Genomic DNA, 20,524 nt, shown 5'->3' with positions numbered 1-20,524 from the left:
TTGTGCAGCAACATGTAAGTAGTCTGTTTAATGTACATAATCATCAAAGATGGCTTTAATTAAAGAGAAACTCTTGGTTTTTAGCAATTCTAAAGACATGACTGACAGCAACTTAGCATTTTGCACAAGACAAGACGTATCTCTTATAAATCAATTCTAGCATGATTAGCATGGAAGCCATAGGGTTAGCATAGGATGTGAGTGGAAATTGTAATGGATTATACTAAATAATACACAAGAAGAGCCAAGAAGGATCCATATTGGCCTGGTTTTCATTATTATAACATAGTACCTGAGGCAGGTAGACTTTACACAGAGAATCCTGCAGCTTGTACTCCTGCAGGGTCAATGAGGGGATGCCAGTGTCATTGTAGTTCTTGAAAGGATTTCAGGGCAGATGCCCTACAAGGACAGGAAGAGGAAAGCATATGGCCACAGGAAGATGAGAGAGACTCAGAGATCAGGGGGTGGCAGACTTTAGCAGTTCCAATGAGAACTTCCTTAGTCCCTTCTGGTGAGCTGCACCCCAGCTTCTAAAGATCCCCCCAATGCCCCACATCTTGCACCAAGGATGGAGCTCTCAACTGATGAACCACAGTGGGGATGCACTTCAGCCAGGAAACATCTTTTGGTGTCACACACGTCCTTGGTTTGTCTGCATTCACGCCCTGTAAAGTAGGAGAAAGCTAAGACGCTCTCTAGCTCGCCATGCCTTTTACAGCACTGTAAATGAATGCTCTCTGGGAAGTGTACTGGCAGATGCTTTTAAGGAAGAAAGGGACACTCTAAAACTTCTCCAAACACACCACGCTAGGCAGGGCACTGAGGAGGTCTCTGGCCTTATTCACTCAGGTGAGCCAATAGAGACTGTGGTCACATCCCAAGTATTCCAGCCTCTGGGGCAGATTTGTGTACGTGTTTTCTTTTTCTTATGTTCAAAATGAGGAACAATATATTCTGGTATCAGAGTATCTTTGGCTAAGAATAATAAATATGGCTGAACTATTTTGGGTAGGGAAAAATAATACCAAAAATAATCTCTGAGAGTTTCAAATTGAGATGTTTCCCTTCAGAAAAAGAAAGATAAAGAAGTTAAAATAAAAATACATCATGGAAATTTAGGTAGTGTGCTTTTCTTTCATTTGTACTGTCATTAAAAGAGCAGAAAATATAAAGACCTTTGCCAGGGATTGATGCCCACATGACTACATTCAGATAAATGAGTTTTGCAGAATGAATTCAGCGAGAAGAAAATAAATTTTAGATCAACTTTTTAAAAATGATATAAAGCAAATTAAGAAAGAATTACACAACTGGGTGTGGATTCCAGAGTTCTGATGTTTCTTGCAACTGCAAAAGCACGGCTCCACACGTGAGGGCTGACTGTTGGACTGTGGCGGTGTCTGCCCAGCAGCCCCTTCGCCAGCTTCCTTCTTCACCTCCACATTTCTGGGCTTTGTGTTGGATTAACCAACTAAATCCACAGCTTTCCTGCTCTGTAGTTCCCCGGAGACTCATGCATGGCAGATAGCAGAGATGTTCAGGGCTGGATGCTCGTAGACGTGGAGAGGAATCGGTTTGCACACATGCGAGTGCACGGTTGCACATGGGTCATAATGAGGCTTTCAAGGCTCCGTGAATATGTATCCAAATCATCTTCCTGTGCCATCAGAAGGACACTGATGTGCCACTAGTTCCATCCAATCCATAAGAAGTATACCTTACTCAACGTACAATGACATGTTAAGTCTGTGCTCTGCTTGAGGATGTGAAAACACATGGGCTGGAAGGCACAGAAGGCATTCCAGTGCCTGTGTGCCATTCCTTATCACCTGTCAGAGCCAGAAGCACAAACACAGGGTGAGGTGACTCTAACTTAGAGAATCTGCACTGCCCACCCACGTCTGAGCCCAGCTTCCTTATGTTAACTGTGACATAGCTACATGATCCACCAGGTGTTCCTGTCACCCGCCCTCGGGACTCAGGACAGCAGGAGCAAAGGACCGGCATGCACCGGCCATTTCACATTGGCAGGAACTGTGTTTCTTATTCTCTGCTGTGTCAGTGTTACACAGCCAGATTGCACCTGGCACCTCGTACTTGCTGAACGAATGGTGGCTGAATGAGACATCCTTGGGTCCATGGCACAGGACTGCAAAGCACAAAACAGAGATTTCAGTTTGATTTCAATGCAAAGAGAGGGCAGCAGAAAGGCACAGCTTGGTCTTGAGAAGGAGCATCTGACTTCCAGGGTCAGCATGAAAGTCACCTCCACTTGTCCAGTGGCACTGGGGGGAGGAGTCTCTGGGATATTATATGCAGAAGAAAACAGGCTCCTTACCATGAGGATGGATTTGAGATAGGAAGAGGGAATCCTCTCCTTGTTCTTCAGCAAACACATCAGAAGAGCACCGAAAGTAACCAACAGAAACAAATTCTCTCACCTTCCATGTTACACTTCTTTGTAACAGACAACACGACACAAGAAATTGTAAAAATTCAAATTGCAGAGGGTTAGGAGTGACAGCCTAGGGAGGGAGAAATGAAGTGGGTCAGGGGTCTGGGGGCCCAGTGAGCAGCACGTGTGAGGCTGAAAGCCTCAAGCCGGACACTACAACAAACAACAGAAGCCAGGACTTGGGTCCTGGAAGGTGGGCATCTGGGCTTGGGGTATCCAGGAAAACCCCTTTGCAACTGGGAAGAGGCTCTAACATCTTTCTGTGCTGGAAGGATGGAGACGCCGGTATGCACATGGACCAAAACCTCAAGGCTTCAGGACAAACACAGCTCCTGATCTTGGTTTCACAAATTGAACTTCTCCTAAAATTTAGGAATATGTTCAAATGACCCCAGGGAGTGTATTTTGTCTTTTTATCACTCAACATGAAAGGACTGAGGGAGAGTCAGGAGTCTCAATGCTCTCCTGTTGGCATCTTTCTAAAATAATTCTGTTCCGCCAGGCAGTGTGTGTGCCTGCCAGGAACTACACACAAGTGAGCTCAAATGTGACCCCTTGGGAAGGGTGAGTTGCACGAAGAGGCAGGGGTTAAGCAATATGAATAGAACCTTCCTCAGTCATTGAAGCCCAAAGTCCCAGAACTGCAACCGAACCAGAGAAGGCTCAGTGCGGAGAACTCTAGGCGGACTGTGAGCAGAGGCATCTCTGCCGGATGGGCTCAGGAAGGCCGAGATGGACTCTCGCCCAGCACAAGGCATGAGAGGTGAAACAGTCCAGGTTTATCTGGGATCAGCGTCGGCCGCAGCCTGAGGAGCCATCTGCAAAAATTCCTTCTTCATGAAACAAAGTGAAGAACCGGCAGCCACTGAGGTAGCCTTGGAGGGTCACTAAAGCGTCTTGTCACTTCTGACCCCCAGTTCTGCTGAGCTCCGCGCTGTCACAGCCTCCAGTTCCCCAGCTGTGGACAGAGCAGTGCATGGAGGCGGAAGACCTTTGGGAGAGAGTTCTGCACCCTGATCTTCAGGGTGTTGCTCTGTCGTGGATCAACCACAAATGAGACACCACCACCCCCCAGTCACCAGCCACGCGGCTCCCTCCTAAGAATGCTCCAGGGCCTTTCCGCTCACCCACACAGCCTCGCTTAGTGCCCACCCAGCTGCATATGGATGCTGTGGAGGTGACGTTGCCCTGTGCCCACCCATTTCCTCTTTATGAGTGCATTTCTGTTGATGCTACAGAAACAAGGAGAGTTGACCTAAGTGGAGGACCCACTGGGGGAGAAATAAAGAAAATGGAGGCACCCGAAAGTCACAGGTTAGCGAGAGGGGCGCAGGGGTGTGGGCAGCCGGGAGCCCCGCTCTCTCTGAACCGCCCCCAGAAAGAGCCCGCAATCCTGTTCCCCAACACCATTACAAAGCACACACATCTGAGCACTACCTCTTCTGGCAGGAAGAGGTTTTAAAACCACAGTCTTTTTGTTATATTTCGTTTACCACTGCAAGTTTGCAGCAGGTAATGTTTACATCCCTTGGGTAGCATACGAAACCCATCTGAATTCACTTTTTACCCTCTTTTTCTCTCCTCCTCCCCCATCTCCTGGTCCTCTTCCCCTTTGAGAATGATTTGCCTCCCTACTTTCTATGATCTGTCTCTTATTTTGCTTTTTCTGTATAATCTGATTCCCACATAAGAAAAACCATGGGATATGAAAGCCATTGTGTTGGATTTATTTCACTTGGTCTCAAGGTGCATCCATTTTCTCACAGATTACTCATATCTCTCCTTCTTTTTGGCAGAGTAGTACTCCATTAGGTGTGACTACATTTTCTTTGTGTGTCAGTGGACACATGCACTGCTTCCAAGGTTTGCTGTCTTAAATTCAGTTTGTATTTTTCTGAAGATATATTAATTTTCATCTACTTGAAAGCTCAGAGGTACGCACTGGTATTTGAGGTTTTCTCATTTAACTGGCAGCAAATACCACGAGCCCTCAGCTGGTATTGTTTTGTGCCATGGGGACCCATTTCCCCTTGTTTGACAGTTGTGAATCCCAGGGAGGCTGAAGGTCAGGTGTCTCATGAGTACCTTCAGAGCTTCTTCAAGAACACTGGCTTCCAAATAAAATATAGAACAGGATGCAGCAATTTTATTTCCAAGCAGACACTCAAAGTAATTGAAACCAAGTCTCAAAGAGCGACTTTTACATCCATGATCACCCCAGGAGAGTTCACAGTGCCCAAGAGGTGAATGCAAACTCTCAGGGTCCAGCCCCAGATGAATGACATAAAATATACCATGCACTTATAATGACTAAAATATACCATGCACTATGCGGGCTTCAAAAGGAAGAAATTCTGCCCCAGACTGGAACATTGGATGAACCATGGGACATTATGCTAAGTGGAGCCAGCCAGTCACACAAAGTCACTCAGTATCACATGGTTCCACTGGTATGAGCGCCTGGAAAAGTCAAACTGACACACAGCAAGTTGAATGGCGGTGGTCAGAGGCCGCAGGAGAAACACGGGGAGTTAGCCATTCCCAGGGCAGAATTTCGGTTTTGCAGGATGAAAACCTTCAGGGGGTTCACAATAGGTGCACAGCTGTGCGGTTAGGCCAGAGCCACAAAACCAGATGCCTAAAAGTGGCTCTGATTGCACTTCTGCAGGTTCACGCGGTACAACTGGACCACAGACACACGGTGCTCTTACAGAGCGAAGTGAGAACCTGCGGCTGCCCATCCTTCCTGGGGATGCCGGGATTGATGCTTTCATGGGTGGCTCGTCCAGATAGGGTGCATCATCTGTCCTTCAGCACCCAGTATCCAGAGATGCCTGCCAGGGGCCACACCGCTCGGAGCAGCCCCCCAGGGCGCTTTGCCTCGTTACCCAGAGGAGCCTTCATCAGCTGAGGAAACTAATTTTTTTTTCACCAGCTGATTAAGATTCAAGATAATGAGTCAAAACATGCCAGGAGTAATTCCCAGCCATGCTGCAGACAGAGGGTGAGGCGACCACGCACCCGCACGTGCGTGCAGGCAGAGCGAGGTGAAGCCACCCAGGCTCCCGGAGGCTGGAACAACAGGGGAGAAACAAAAACTTAGTTGACCAAACAAACCGAATTGATTGCTGAGCATTTTAATAAAAAGACAGAAACGGCATGAAATGAATTCATGAGCGAGCGCAACTGGAGGAAAGAAAAGAAAAATCACACAGGAAATTGCCGTGCACCAATCTGAACGGATTCGAGGGAAACCACAATCCCAGACGCTTTGTGCTTCCTTTTGAATCAACAAATGCATTTCAGAATGTTTTTAATGGCAACTCTCTCCAAGCTCGAAGTTCCAGAAATTTTCCACAACTGTTCTGCATTCTGCAGGCCTTTTGTCTGACTACAGAAAATTGAGTTTTACCAACAAAAGCGTTTGATTGAATACTATACCCCTGAATATCAGATAGATATGTATTTTAGATTCCATTAGGCATCCATTGGGAAACTACCTAATATTTGGAATGCGTGACTTAATGTGCTAACTGATCTTTATTTCCACGCGGTGCTCACTGTCACAGAGCCCAAATGCAGGATGACAGTGATTGTGGCTGAAAGCACCGGGTCGGGGAGCGAGCAGAACGCCTAATGCACCTGGAGTCCAGGGAGCTTCCTACATCCGACTCCAAAAGCTGGGGGAGAGGACATAAAATCAGCTACCTATCAGCTCTGGTCTGTCTCCTTCAGGAGCTTGAGGTCGATGGTTTCTAAATTCTTCTGTGATGAGCGTCCCTCTAAAAATATAATCGATGCAGAAAGATGGTCCGGGTGGTCTTGATGGTACCCAGAATGTAAACACTTTACACTGAGAACAAACGAGAGCTGTGATCCGGGAGTCTTTGAACCCCAGCAGCTGAGGATACCATGCTTTTAAACGCCAGATTCCCAGCAGCAGAGAGGCTCGGCACCCCCTTGGGATGAAGGCAGTCTTGTGCCTCTGCAGCAGCTCCTCTGGTCTGGTCCCTGGGCGAGCAGGAGCTGGGAAAGCTGGAACGCTTTGTTAGAATTTTGTCTGAGGTTTCAGGGGGAGGGAAAAGCATGGTGCTGAAAAGATGAAAACATTCTCAGCTCCCCCTTTCTGGTGGTTTTTTTTTTTTTTTTTTTTTTATTCTTTCTTCCCCTGACTGCTGGATCTAGACTTTCCCTGTCCCTTCTTGCAGAAACCATCTCTCCACTTAATAGGAAAGCACGGCTCCTACTATTACTCCATTTGAAACGTGCTACTTAGAGGTACAGGGTCTTGGAGATCCACTCACGGACGTGCTCAGAAAGGGTCCTAACCGACACGTGACTTACCACAGAAGCGCAACCCTGGTTGGCAAGGCAGGAACACCACGCAGAGGAAGAGGCCTTTGTGCAGTTTTATGGGCCTGTCTTTGCATCGGGAGCACACATTTCCTAACTGTATAATTGGTGGCACAGTTTCTCCATCATAAACATTGTTATCAGTTAATTAAACTTGAAATGCAGCTTTGTTCCGCAACATGTTTTGTCAGATTGTTTTCCTTATTTATTTATCATCATAAAATTTTACTTGGTGACTGGCAGCTTCTCAGCCCTCCAATAATAATATAAATCAAAACATAAGATTTTAGTCTTCATGCAATTTCCTTTTGGTCTGAAAATATGAAACCAGATGTTTTTGGCATGCTAAAGATGCTTTTCATCTTTTTTTAGATTCTTTCAGTGCAGTCAAAGTAAATGCATTTTTAAAACCAACTTATGAAAGTTAAATTCCCTTTGTTCATCTGTGTGTAGTCTGGTTTGCATTGATGGAGTGGCACTAGGAGACCTTGCAGATAACATGCTGAATGTTTTGGAGGAATTAAACATGTGGGCTGAGAGCTCAAAGTGCAGCAGAAATTGTATTAATAGCAGATCAGCCGACCATGAACTGTGATTCACCAGTGGGTCTTCCCAAGCGCTGTGCATAAAAGTAGACGTTCGGGTTAGACAACCGCCAATCTGACCCTGACTATCTCTCCATTATCTGGGTGCTGTGCCTAATTTGTTCACGTAGTTATCACATAGTTGCTCCAGCTTGAAAACGCGGGGCCCCTGAAAGCATGGCCATTGGAATTTCCTGTGACAGTGAATCTCATTTCAGTAGATATTACCATCTATCTCAGCCTGAGGCTATCACTAAAGCATCTAAACATTCCCAGATGGAACCCACTTTGCCGATATTAAAGGGATTTGATGTTACTGGAGAGACCCTGGGTCAGGGAATAGGAGCAGACGTAGGGTGGCACATGGGCTAATCTCATTTGTACTCAGCCTCAGATTATCATTACATCCCTGGGCTATTTTGTGGTTTGGGTCTTGGAACTCTTTGGACAGAATGGAATACTTTGGGATCTTGGTGGGGCGATGGGTGGAATTATTTATAATCAGCTTTGCTATCTAAGCTTTGATGTGGCTGCCTCAACCTTTGCCCGAAAGCTCCACTGCATAAATTCCACAGGCCAGCACAGAGGACCCCATGGCCGGCCGCTGGCTACTGCCCTGAGCCGTGTTTCCAGGCTTGGCTCAGGGCTTCCATGCGCCTGCTGCAATGGACTTTCTATTTCCGGCTTCCCACTGGATCTGCACCTCTCCTGGCAAATGCAAGGTGTTCTTTCACTTCAGTACCTCCTTCCTCCTGAATGTGAAGCTTATTTTTCAGCCCTTCCTTGCCTATGATTCTCAGTCAGATCCTAAGAGAAATCCACCCACAAAGCCCCATGAGCATCACAAATTCAGGATAAAATGAAGTGCTTAAGATCAGTGGTCATGCCCAATAGAGGTCACCAGGATACGCAAGCCACTTCGGATTCCTTCTTACATGGACTCCCAGGTGCGTTTACCAGCCAACCTCTAATTCACCTTTGAGTCATTCTTATAATTTGTCTTTTTAGAAGAATGGAGCTAAAAGTCATCTGGTGACTCAGCTCATTTGGGGCTGTCTTGGGGTTCTTTCTCTCTGGCTTGCTTCCTGCTGTCTTCCTCTTCCTTCTCAGCCTCTGGTCTCAGCAGATGAAGGGTGCTGTGTTTCTCCCACACTGGTGTCTTCTGAGCCCATCTCCATCATGACCACTCCCCGATCCTTGCTCTGCTGCCATGTGCCTTGCAGACTTCTCACTTCTCCTGGTTGCTTTCCTAGACACAGACACAAGAGCTGCTCACCCCCCCACTCCCCCACCCCCGCCCCAGCCAGGCCATGTCTGCTTCTGAGCAAAGCAGGCAAACCGTACTGTGTCTTCTGCAGCAAGGCCCAGGCCTCCAGTGTGCTGAGTACCTGCGCTTTGCCATTTCCCAGTTTTATCTTTTCTAATGCTTCTTTTTCTTTTGCTTTCTTCTTTCTTTCCTTCTATTTGTTTGTTTGTTTCTTTCTTGGCAGGAAAGGGGTACTGGGAGGTACTCGTGGGCCTCATGCCTGCTGAGCCCTGCCTGCCGTGCACTGCACACCTCGCCCCTTGTGCTCTCTTGATATCCTCTTTCCTTCCTCCTGGGATGATACCTGGGAGCTGAGAGCCATGATTCAGCCTCAGTTTCTCCCAGACTTTCCCAGCGCCCGGATATGACTAACCTGAATGGCCGTTTCCTTCTTTCTCCTCAGGTCACCTCAGCACCCTCTGTCTCCTTTAGGTACTGCATATGTGAACCACTTGTTTTCTGTCTCATCTCCTAGACCTGGGCTCCCACAGCACTGGGCTGGATCCTGGCAGTGTCTAGCACACTTGGCAGACCAGAATCTGTCCTGCAGGGTTCTGAATGAGTCTGCAACCTTCCTTCCAGCTACTCAGCACAGTGTCAGACTCCAAAGAATTCCATGCACAAAGGTCAGCGTGGGATCAAAATGATGAGATGCAGACCACGCCAAATTCAGGGAGGAAGGACATGAGATAAACACAGAGTGGAAGAAAATCATCAGTGGCAGGAGTTCGGAGGACCATCCCAAGGAAGGGTGCCCCAGGAGGCCAGAGCAGCTCGGGGGACACAGTGGGAGAGGAGCACGGCACAGAGTGGGCTGGGAGTGCAGCCTGCCGTGGAAGGCGGCCAAAGTGGTGGTGGAGGGTCCTGGCAGTCAGGCTCTTTGTTCCTTTTGTCATTATTTTAATCACTCATCTTCTTAAAATGTGTCAACTGTGTACTACCATGGCATATCTAAGGGTATATGTCACCTCGGAGTAGACAGGCCTGGATTCCTGCCTCCGAGAAACCCTTACTGAACTACCCTTCCCAGAGACCTAGTCCTTCCTAGGGATGGGATTGTCACAGATGCTCATTCATAAAGCTCTGATAACGAAGTTCCTGATTTCCTTGTAGACTTCAGAAGGCGACCAAGGGCACCGCTGTATCCTGATTATATTGAAATTATTCTTCAGCCAACTTCACTGAGCACCTACCGTGCATAGAATATGCATAATCCCTGCAAAATAAGCTAAATACTACTTGTGTGAACTCTTTGCTAAATGCGAATTACAAGATGGGATACTCGTGGGAAACCTGAAACCATCTAGTGTCACTGTACAATATGTCGCTGGCTTCTCATGGGAAGCAGCCGATCAGCAGGCTCCAGCTGCTCTCTGTGGACCTTGGAAACACATAGCAAAATGTCCATGGAGCACAGGCTTGCTTTTCTACCTCCACTCCCCCAGGAAGCCCAGCCTGCTTTGTAGATCAACAGACAGGAAACTGCAAACCACACTTTCCAGAAGCCCAGCTTCCTGCTGGGTTCAACAGCACAAGCCTGGCAACCGGGTAGAGAGTGTAGAAAAGGCATGAACTGCCCCTCTTCTGTTTCCCTCTCTCTGTCCCCACAGGCTCTCCCAGGCCTGGCTTTGTCCCCTCTAGAATTCTGTTCCTGCAAGAAGTCAGCTCGGTGGAAGCAGTGTGTGCCAAGTCTGCACCCCACCAAAGCCCCATGCAGTTTTCAACCTCTGCGTTCTTTCTCTTTGCTATTCTCAGATCTCTGTCACACTCATGACCTGCTTTTGTTAGGGTCCATGGCGAGCCAGCTGTATGAAGGCTGCTTTTCTGGCAGATCCTGGCCCCCATAGCCTTGGTGGATGGCTTTCCTTGGCTTGCACTTTGAGGATCAGCTGGTTTTCCTTGCTACAGGATCTTTCAAGCTGTCTTTGCTCAGGGAAGTTCCTGACAGCCTATGGCAAAGTTTTCTTCTTCATGATGGAATGGGACCTCGAATGAAATCCTCTTCCAATGAAGTGACACTGTCATTGTGTACCCAGACTTTCTCAGTCACATCGCCAAGAGCTGCTTAGCAATTTCATCCTACACAGCACAACTTTCAGGAAAGAAAGCAAACATCAGAAAAAGAATCCACAGATGTGTGTAGAGCTCCAGCTATCAAGACGTGGACCACTGAAGGGTAACTGTGAATCATAAAAGTTATTTTTAAAGTCAGCTGATCACTTTGTCTTCAATCTAAACTGTACCCAGTTCTCAATGCTGCCTGGAGGGTTCTTTCCAAGAACTGAATTTGATCACACTATTCCTCATCTTTACAGGACTTTCAGAGCTAAATATTTTAGATGAAGACTAAATATTTTCGTGTGGCACTCAACCTGGTACACAGCTCAGATATGGGACTCCTACCTTCCCTAGAGTCCTTTGTCTGCTGCTTTTGGCCCCTTTCCACTGCTTGGTAACTCCCTCTGGCTGCCTGATGCACCCCAAGCTGCACTGCCCAATGCTGGGTGATCTCCAGACTGTGCTATTTTTCTTCCCTCCCTTACCTGAACCCTGCTCTCTGCCATCTGAGCCAATAGCCAGCTGTGACCCATGCCTTGTGCCTTCTGCCCCTTGCCTGTCTGCCGAGGTGCCACCAAGGGCTCTTTGGCATCTGCTCCTCCACCTCCCTTTCTCAATGCCCCCAGCAGGTCCCCGTCCCCTATATAACAGCAGCCTCCAAGGCACCCCCATTTCTGCCACCATCTCATACCAGGCTTGGAGCACAGCAGCTATGACTACACCCTCCTTCCCGGGCCTGGAGCTCCTCATCCCACCCAGGCCTTCTAGCTGTTTGCTACACTAATGGAAGGAAGCACTGGGTCTCGTGATTTTCATTTACACTTCCCCGGAATTCACCGTATTGAGTGCCTTTTCCCATCTTATCAACCACTCCCAGTCTTCTTCTGTCAAGAGTTTTTTCCACTCTGTTGCCCATTTTAAGTTCCTCCTTTATTTGTAAGCACTTATTGCACATAATTTTGATAATCTTCTAAATCAGCTACTTACTGATAATTGGTAAGATGACTTAAGATGACAATTTTTGTCACATTGTCTTTGAAATTCATTACAAGGAAAGATGTCGTTATTTCGAGCTCTGAGAATCACTGGCTCTAACGTAATCTCATATTTTACAGAAAAGAGGCATCCCAAATAACTTTGGGCGGCAACATATTGTTTTACATTTAGGACACATTTATATGCCCATGACAAAGTGTAGAAGACTGGTTGTTTTGGTCTGGTTTGGTGTTGGATTTTTAGGGAGCATCAAGACCTAAGCACGAATCACACAGAATAATGTCCATTTAACAAGGAAGAGAGTGCCTCCCACATTTTGGCAAACTGCATTTTGGAAAAATATGACACTAACCATTTACTGTAAAAGGCACTCAGGTCTAAATTATGCTTTATAGGAAATGGGTGTGTTTATCACCAATTCTGAGTGCACCATCCAGATAGCAGAATTGGCTCTTAATGTTTTGATCATTGCCAGAACAGGCACATTTCCGGGTTTATTTATTTTTTCCCCAAAGATTGAGTAAGACATAACAAACACGTCCTGCCCGGGCATGGCTTGGCGGTAGGTCGGATACCTGGCTTGTATAAATCTCTGCGCTGAGCGTTTATGACATTCCGGCCTCAAAGTTCACTCAGTCTGATGATGGAGGCAGCAGGCAATTATGACATTAAACAGTTCACAGACCTTCACCCGAGGCCCGAATGGCTTAATTTTTTTAATGGCTGACTCTGCCTCTTCTGGCGTGCGGAGAATGGCGCGGAGACTAAGCCCTCGCCCCTTCTAATCGCCCCTGCTTCGCTGCAAGCTCCACTGACTGCCCTCCAGTTCTCCATGCCCCTAGTTATTAAAACTTATCAATAGAAAGTAATAGACGGTAATCCAGACTTACACTGGTGATACAATTGGCCACGTATGCCCTAGTGGAGCATAAAATAAGAAAGATCGTTACTTGGAGGGGGCCTTGCAGAATGCCCGTTCAGCTCAGCTATTTCTACCCGTGAAGACAGGTCTTCTTCCTGAATGAGGACGTGGCTTCGCATTCCAGTGTGCATCTGAGTTTGCCAGTATCACCCACTAACATGATCCCATAAGGGAGAAATGAATGATTTAAGTAACTTTATTTAGCAGTAAATAGCCTTGTGCCTGGTATTTCCTTTGTTCTTGGACTCACTGCAGCTGGTACCTTGACATCCTGTGAAATTTCCTTAATGTTCACAACTTCCATGCATTACATTTATTTTGCAGAACTGCTTTGTGACCATTACCATTGTGGGTTGAAAACCCTGGATAGCAGCTGTGGTCTCCTAGGAAGATGGGTGTAGCTGTAAGGGGTGCATTTATTGAGGCAAGAGTTCACAGCACTGCACAAAATTCCATCTGGGACCACTAGACACCCCAAAGAGCCTGAAATGCTTTTGGGTATCTGAGACAGGCCAAAGTCATAGCTGCTCTTGGGGTGAGGCATCAACAGATATCTTAATTTATGCTCCCCTAGTGTCTGCAGCACAGTCATTTCCAGAAATGCATAGGGTGCTTCTAGTATAACTGTGTCTTCCTTAAAGATTTTGTCACTATGCTTAGAAACAATCGGGTTGATCTTTTTCAAAATCCTACCCCACTTCACTCTTCCTAAGGGAAAATATTCCATCTCCAACCCAGCTTGCAGTTTTGATTGCCATTATATTAACTGTATTTTGAGTCCAGCAGATAAAATTAAGATAGCGAGTATGACATTGTTAAATATGTTTGTCTCCTTGGAAATCCATTTAACCAGTGAGTTAGTCTCACTATCCATATAGCCTTCTTTCAGTTAGAAGACAGATGATTTTAGGACCAGATCAAGATGGTGCCCATGGTGACGGGGTGACAGATAAAGGTATTTCAGCCCAAATCCTCTTCCTCCCCATCGCTCATCAAGGGATCATCTGTCCTTTGGCTGTCATGACCTCTGTACTGTTCCAGAGAGACAGAATGACCCATAGATCCATGTCATTCAATAAAATTCATAATCACCCACCATAAATGCATTTTTGGGTGGTCAGTGATTACTGTGTACCCACTATGTAGTGGTATTTTAAGGAAAAGGTTTAAGTTTTATTCCGCTGCTACAAATTGACCTGAAAATGTTGAGAAATTCTATTTGTGTGATTCTGATGATGCATGCTCTACTCTCAACCACTCAAACCTGAGCAGCTGTCATCTGAGAAGGAATCAGCAGGATGTTTGCCAAGTCGGTTCCACTGATCAAGCCTGAACTTAATTAATCTTGCGAATGTGCATGCACCTGATGGAGTTCCTTCATCCTGCACCTAACTTAGGCTTGCCTGAGTTCCCCTGAAAGTCACTCTTCCACAGCGGTCCTCACACTGCCGTGTTAGTGAGCTCTCCCTCTCTCTTTCTTTATCTCTTTCTCTGCTTCTGTGTTTTCTCAAACTGTGTACCTCAGCATAAGAACATCAGTTACTCAATAAATTCTTGGTAAGTCAGTCAGTGGATGGGTGGATGGATGGAGGGATGGATACATGGAGGGATTCATGGATAGATGGAGGGATGGATGGATACATGGAGGGATGGATGGATACATGGAGGGATGGATGGAGGGAGGGATGGGTAGATAGATATACACAGGAATGTGAAGAGAGCTAACAGCAGTGCTATCACAGGCCATTCACAGCCTGGAAGCCTGGGAAAGTCTTGTGGTCTCATGTCTTCACTAGTGCAGTGAAGTTAATGGAAGTTTTACAAATATTGAAGTGTTATCTCTGCAGAAAATGAGTGATCAGGTCCCTGTGAGCCTCTGGTCACACATTCATCAGTAGTCCATACATAACCATGTTTGATATGTATTTCTATGTAAATATGCCTACTTAATAGGCACTGCTGATACATTTACATTGAACTAACAGCCAACATCAGCATAAGAAAGAAACATTCCGTCTAACACTAGGGACATGGCAGCCTTCTTGTGCTTAGAGGCAGTAGTCAGAGGCAGCAGTACCATACTCAGGGATGATTTTCAGCAGTGAAGTGGCCAAGAAAGTCTCACAAGGAGCTGAAGAAGAGGGGGCACAGTTGTAGCCACTGCGCACTTCTGCAAAGGACCATGAGTACTCAGAATACTGAGCTGAGGGTTATAAATCACTGTTAGATACTAGGTGAATTGGCAAATATGTAATCTCCACATAATGATCACTGGCTACACACACACACACACACACACACACACACACACACACACACACAGCCCAGCAGTGTTCTGTAGGAGTCTCCCCCAAGTCTGCTTCCTAGTGGAGTCCTCAACCTCTGCCACTCCAGCACTGCTTCTGATCCCCATGCTGGCACCTCCTCCTGGTACATAGTGCTCTCAGATATGCATTGAATGAGAAAGGAAAGATGGAGAAAAGGCCCACTCTTCCTCCCTGGACCCTGTCCTCTCCCTGCCAGCAGGCTGCCTGCCCTCTGCCCCTGCAGCGGCCTCACAGCAAGGCCTCTCTGGCTATCGAAGTGCATTGCACCCAAGCTGCCAATCTCACACTTGAAGAGCCCCTGCCAGGGCACCACCAGGCTCAGGGATGCAAGCCCACCTTGGCCTGTCAGCATTGAGTCCTGCAGCTGACACTCGGCCACCCTGCAGGAACACCATCTCCTCCACCCATCCATCCCACCTCAGCCCCTCAGTCCTGCCATAGCCAACCTGAAGCAACTGCTCATCTGGCCTCCTGGGTGATACCAGTCTCAGTGCTTTGACCCCAGCCTGCACCCGTGGGCCTAAGCGTCCTCATGACTCTGAGTCCCACACACCTGCATGGCAGTGCCACTCTGTCAGTCTCTTGTCATGATCCTGCTCAGGCCCCCATGTCTGGCTCCACTTTGTTCTCTTGGGACCCAGACCACCCCTCACTTGTCCAGCTCCCAGGTGCATGTTGGAGCTAGCCCATTGCTTCCTGGGATGTAGTGTCTTTCCAGGGTGGGCACGAGCCACATAGTTAGGACAGATGAGAGACATAGGACTCCTAGACCTCTACCTGAGCAGGTGCAGGCAAGGACAAGTGGGGGACAGATGGTGCCCAAATAGAGCGATCGGGGCAGTTCAGGTGCAGTAGAGCATGCATCACTAGGATGTGGGGCTCCCATGCATGAGCAGATCGGGGTCCACTCAGCCTCCTGCTGGAGCTGCTGCTCCACATCCATGGATTCTACCAAGCATGGATCACAACGGTTCTTATAAACATTTGCTCAAACATATGCAGCCATTGCTCCTACCAGAGTCCCCTAAAAGATGCAAAGGCCATTTACATACAGTGTGTGTTCACCAAAATAAGGCCTAGTCGGAAAACAACCAGCCTGGAAAACTGGAGATCAACAAGGCCAGCTCCATGAGCTCATCCTCACCTCACCGGCCATCACCATGCTCTTGCTCAGCGGCTGCTCTTTAAGGAGGGGAAGGCAAGGAGAAGCTGACTAGGGCTGGCTTTGTTGATCCCAGTTCTCCAGCTGATTATTTTCTGGCCAGGGCTTATTTCCCATGAAAGGGGGTGTGTTAACATCGTATTAGATGTGATGTCACCTCGGGATGCTTGAAAGTGCACAGGAGGGCATGTAGATTATGTGAAAATGTTACACCATGCTTCACAGGAACTAGGGCGTTGGTGGATTTGGTACCTGAGGAGCCCCGATCCCTGGATGTTGGGGACAACTGTACTTTCTTGGTCTCCTGGGCAGCAGGACTGTCCCCAGTTTGTGACCTCCTGGAAATGCCAGCTGCATGTTGGCCTGGGAGACCAGGAGCCCAATAAGGGAGGAGGCAGGGTGTGGACGTCACCACAAAGCACTGAGCACAGAGAGCCAGATTCAGAAAGACTCACATCCCCTGTGCTCCCTGCAGGCAGAATCTGAAAAGACAACAGCCAGGGAAGTGGAAGAGAAACAACCATTCCACAAGCGGGAGGGGTTAAGAGGGAGGGCAGAGTACAAGCCAGGTACTTGGAGACAGATGTGAGCTAAACATTCACACCTTGAAATCTCCCTAAAAATGTGAAACTGGAGGGAGGCAGAGGAGGGCAGGGGATGATCAAAGCGTATCATGTGCATGTGCAAACCTTCCAGAAAGAAGGAAACCTATTCATCTGTACCCCAGTCAATATAAGTGAAAACAAATAAACCCCCACAATAAAAATATGAGAAATCAATGATATCAAGAATAACAGAAAAATCAATGAAACAAAGAACTGGTCCCTTTTAACAAGATTTTAAAAACAAGTTTATAATTTAAGATAATAATAACAATGGGAAATGAGTGGTATCTTGTTAGGGCTTCAAAAATGGGTCAAAATACTGTTTCAAAGGGTGCCCCGGTGACACCTGCATCTGCTCCTTCCCTGAGACCGAGACCTTCCCTAAGCTGAGGTGTCCTCGTGCTCTGAACTGTCTGACAGGCACCCACTTAGAGATCTGTGCCTTGACTTGTTTTAGACCCGAGCAAAGTACCTGTTCACCTTGATTCTCCAGGGCCCTGCACACAGAAGATGCCTAAGAAACATGCATTCAATGTGTTGAGAAATTTAATGTAGAGAAGTAGTCTGAATTTCAGCTATACAGTTATGCCTCGATTCACAAACTGGATTCGTTCCATGATTCTGGAACAAATGGTGCTCACACAGGAAGGTGGCTGCAATTGTGTTTCTTGTCTGATGCAAAAAGTTCACAAGCAATACCAAAAATTTGCCAAAGCACTTCTGTTTGCAAACCAAATTGTTCACAAACAAAAGGATTTTCAAACCGAGGTACCCCTGTTATCTTAGAAAAATAGCATCTACATTTAAAAGTGTGATCCCTTTTTGGAAAAAGACCAGCTCAACGAAACAGTAAAAAAACAAGGGAATCTAAAGTAAAACTTAGTGTCTAAGTGAATGAGGTATTAAGTTGCTATGGGAAAAAATTAATTCATTTGAAGGAAGATGAAAAGGGTATAACGGAGATTAATTAAAATTTAGTTTATCAGATTTTTCTCAGGAGATTGGCAATTTAGTCAGAGGAAAATCTTATTTAAGTGCATAAGTATATCTCAGCTTCTAAGTGCGACAGCGTGATAAAACGAAAACAGAATACCAGTGTATTTTCAGTAATTGCCATGTTGGAATTTGATATGCTCTAAAATTCTCAATCTAGAAAACAAGTCTCAGGGTAGGTGTTTGCAGCTCTTCTGCATGGTGGATTTGTAAACATCAGGTTCATGGGGGCAGCAGTGGCTCCACATCCTTAAAGCTGAAGCCTCATTTGAGCACCATCTCACCCGTTTTCCACCTGGGAACTGCTCCTTTCTCTTGCTTCTTCATGTCCCCCTCTCCTGGGCTCCCATGCACCCTCACTGCTTGGTTGCATTCCAGCCCTTCCTCCACTAGTCCATTCCTGAGGAATCTGTCGTGGTCATGAGGGACCAGGACCAGGGGGTCCACAGATCACTCAGGGATTTACTCCCTACCTTGGCCCTAAAGCACATCTCTATGACAACAACTCGCACTCTACCCCTTCATCCCTGCCTCAGGAGAAACAAGGACAGTGATTCTGAGTCCAGCCTCTCCTCACACTCCCTGGCTGTCCATCCTGCTTGCATCATTTCTTGCATAAGATACTCCACAACATGGGAGCACCACAGAATTCATCCAGGTGCAGGTGGTACCACCTGGAGAAGCTGGATAGGAGATGGACCCTGGTGTCACCAGCTGTTCTGGTCAACTTTCTGTTGCTGTAACCAAAGACCTAAGATGATCAACTTATAACACAAAAAGGTTCAAGAGGCTCACAGATTTGGATGTTCCAACCCATAATCAGTTAGCCCTACTGTTCTGATGCCCATGATGGATTCACAGCAGAGCAAAACCACTCATGGCATGCCCAGTAAGCAAAAAGGAGGGAAAAGATGAGGCCAGGAACCCATGTCTCCCTTCAGGATGGTTTTACAGGGGACATTCTGAACAAGGATGTTCCACTGAAGACATTCCACCTCCCAAAGCCCCCTGCCCCGCCCCACTGCCATCTCCCAATAGCCCACACCAGGGACTAAGCTTTCACCCACAGGAACGTCTTAGATCCGAGCATAGGCAGTCTGAATTCCACAGCTAAACCTTGCTCCAGGCCTCCATTGCCATGGAGATGAATTTTACCTGCCCTGCGGCCACAACCTCTCTGAGCTGTCATGGTCTTTGACTGGACCTTTCTCCTTCCTTCTCTCCCCTCTCCCCAGGGCTCCACTCCTCAGAGTGGGCACAGCTAGATCACCCAGGGTGCAAGTCAGACTGCTGGCCATCCAACCCCCTGGAAAGTACCCCCTTTCCAACACAAACCCCCAGGGCATCCACATCGGCCAAGAGCCCAGCTCTGTCTTCTAACTCTCTTGGCCTTTGCACAGTTTCCCAAACAGTCTGCCCCACTGCACAGCCCAGCAAAGACCCTTCACTCAGCCATGACTGCCTGCCGAGGTGGGAGCCAGCCTAGACCTCCTGGGGCGCTCACAGGGCCTGCTCCTCCTGAACTCCTTTATGTGTCCGATGAAGCACAAGCCTGGCAGTCATCAGTGAATGTGGAAGTCATGGTCCTCACAGTCCCACAGCTTCTAGTGGAGCAAGTTATCCCTTCTAAGCACATATCTACCAGCACACACCTGGTCTCAAGCCACAGCAAACTTGTAAAAGGAAGGGAAGCTGCTTTCTGGTGTTAAAAGGGATTGAGGGGAGGGTAAGAGTGTCTTAGTCCATTCTCTGCTGCTATAACAAAATGCTTGAGACTGCACACTTTATTTTAATAAGAAGTTTATTCTGCTCAGTGTTGGAGGCTGAAAGTTTAACACAAGGGTTCCCTTCTGTTTGGCCTTTGGTGAGCACCTATAACAGATACCACCAGAGTGGCAGGAATGCTTGAGGAAGAGATCATATTGGGTGACAGGGTGACAGCTAACTGTGGTGTCAACTTGAACAAGAAACACTGTGCTGATTCACGTAGCACAGTACTGCGTGTGCCTGGGTGAGGTACTTACTGAAGAAGGAAAACCAGCGCTGGGGGCCAGTGGTGCCAACCGATTCCCTTGCAGCCTGGATGGAATAAAAAGGAAGAGAAGTTCTGCTTCTTCTTAGGTGCACCAGTCTTCACAATCACCTTTGGGCATCTGTCTGCAGCTTTCCAGTGCAGACCCTCTGCCTTGAAGTACAGACCCTTTCGCTTCCTGATAGAGACTGGCATGAGTCTCTGTGGAGAGTTCATTTCTCCCTCTCCTGGGCTCCTGAGTCCTTTGTGTCTTCCACCTTTCACTGAATCATTTGGCTTTCTAGCACGGAGCAGCTCTCTTGCATCTGTTCAAGCCCTGGAAATCATGTATATTTGCATATACATTTCTCAACCAGACTCTAAGTGATGCAGACAGGAAACCAGAGAGAATTGAGGACCAGACTCACTCCTCCTTGCAATCATCTCTCCTGGAAGCAATCAGAGTCCCAGAAGACAGCACCCCAGTAACCTTGTTACCTTCCACTGTGCCCTGCGCATTAAGGGTTGTTACCGTGAGGACCTAGCTTACAACACAGAAACTGTGCAGGAACCACACCAGAGGAGACACCGAGATGAGGTCTCACAGGGCAGCCAGAGCTGACCAGGGAAACACATGCTGGGCAGTGCCCAGCCTTCCAGTCACTGACTCTGCCTCTGGAGATGTAGGAGTGAGAAAGCAGAGGAGTAAATGCTGATAGAGCTATGAGGATGAGGAGCTGGGCAGTCAC

The sequence above is a fragment of the Cavia porcellus genome, unplaced genomic scaffold, assembly GCF_034190915.1.
Source record: "Cavia porcellus strain 051 isolate PalLab524CR breed Dunkin Hartley unplaced genomic scaffold, mCavPor4.1 scaffold_18, whole genome shotgun sequence".
Taxonomy (NCBI): domain Eukaryota; kingdom Metazoa; phylum Chordata; class Mammalia; order Rodentia; family Caviidae; genus Cavia; species Cavia porcellus.
This window is presented reverse-complemented; position numbering follows the sequence as displayed.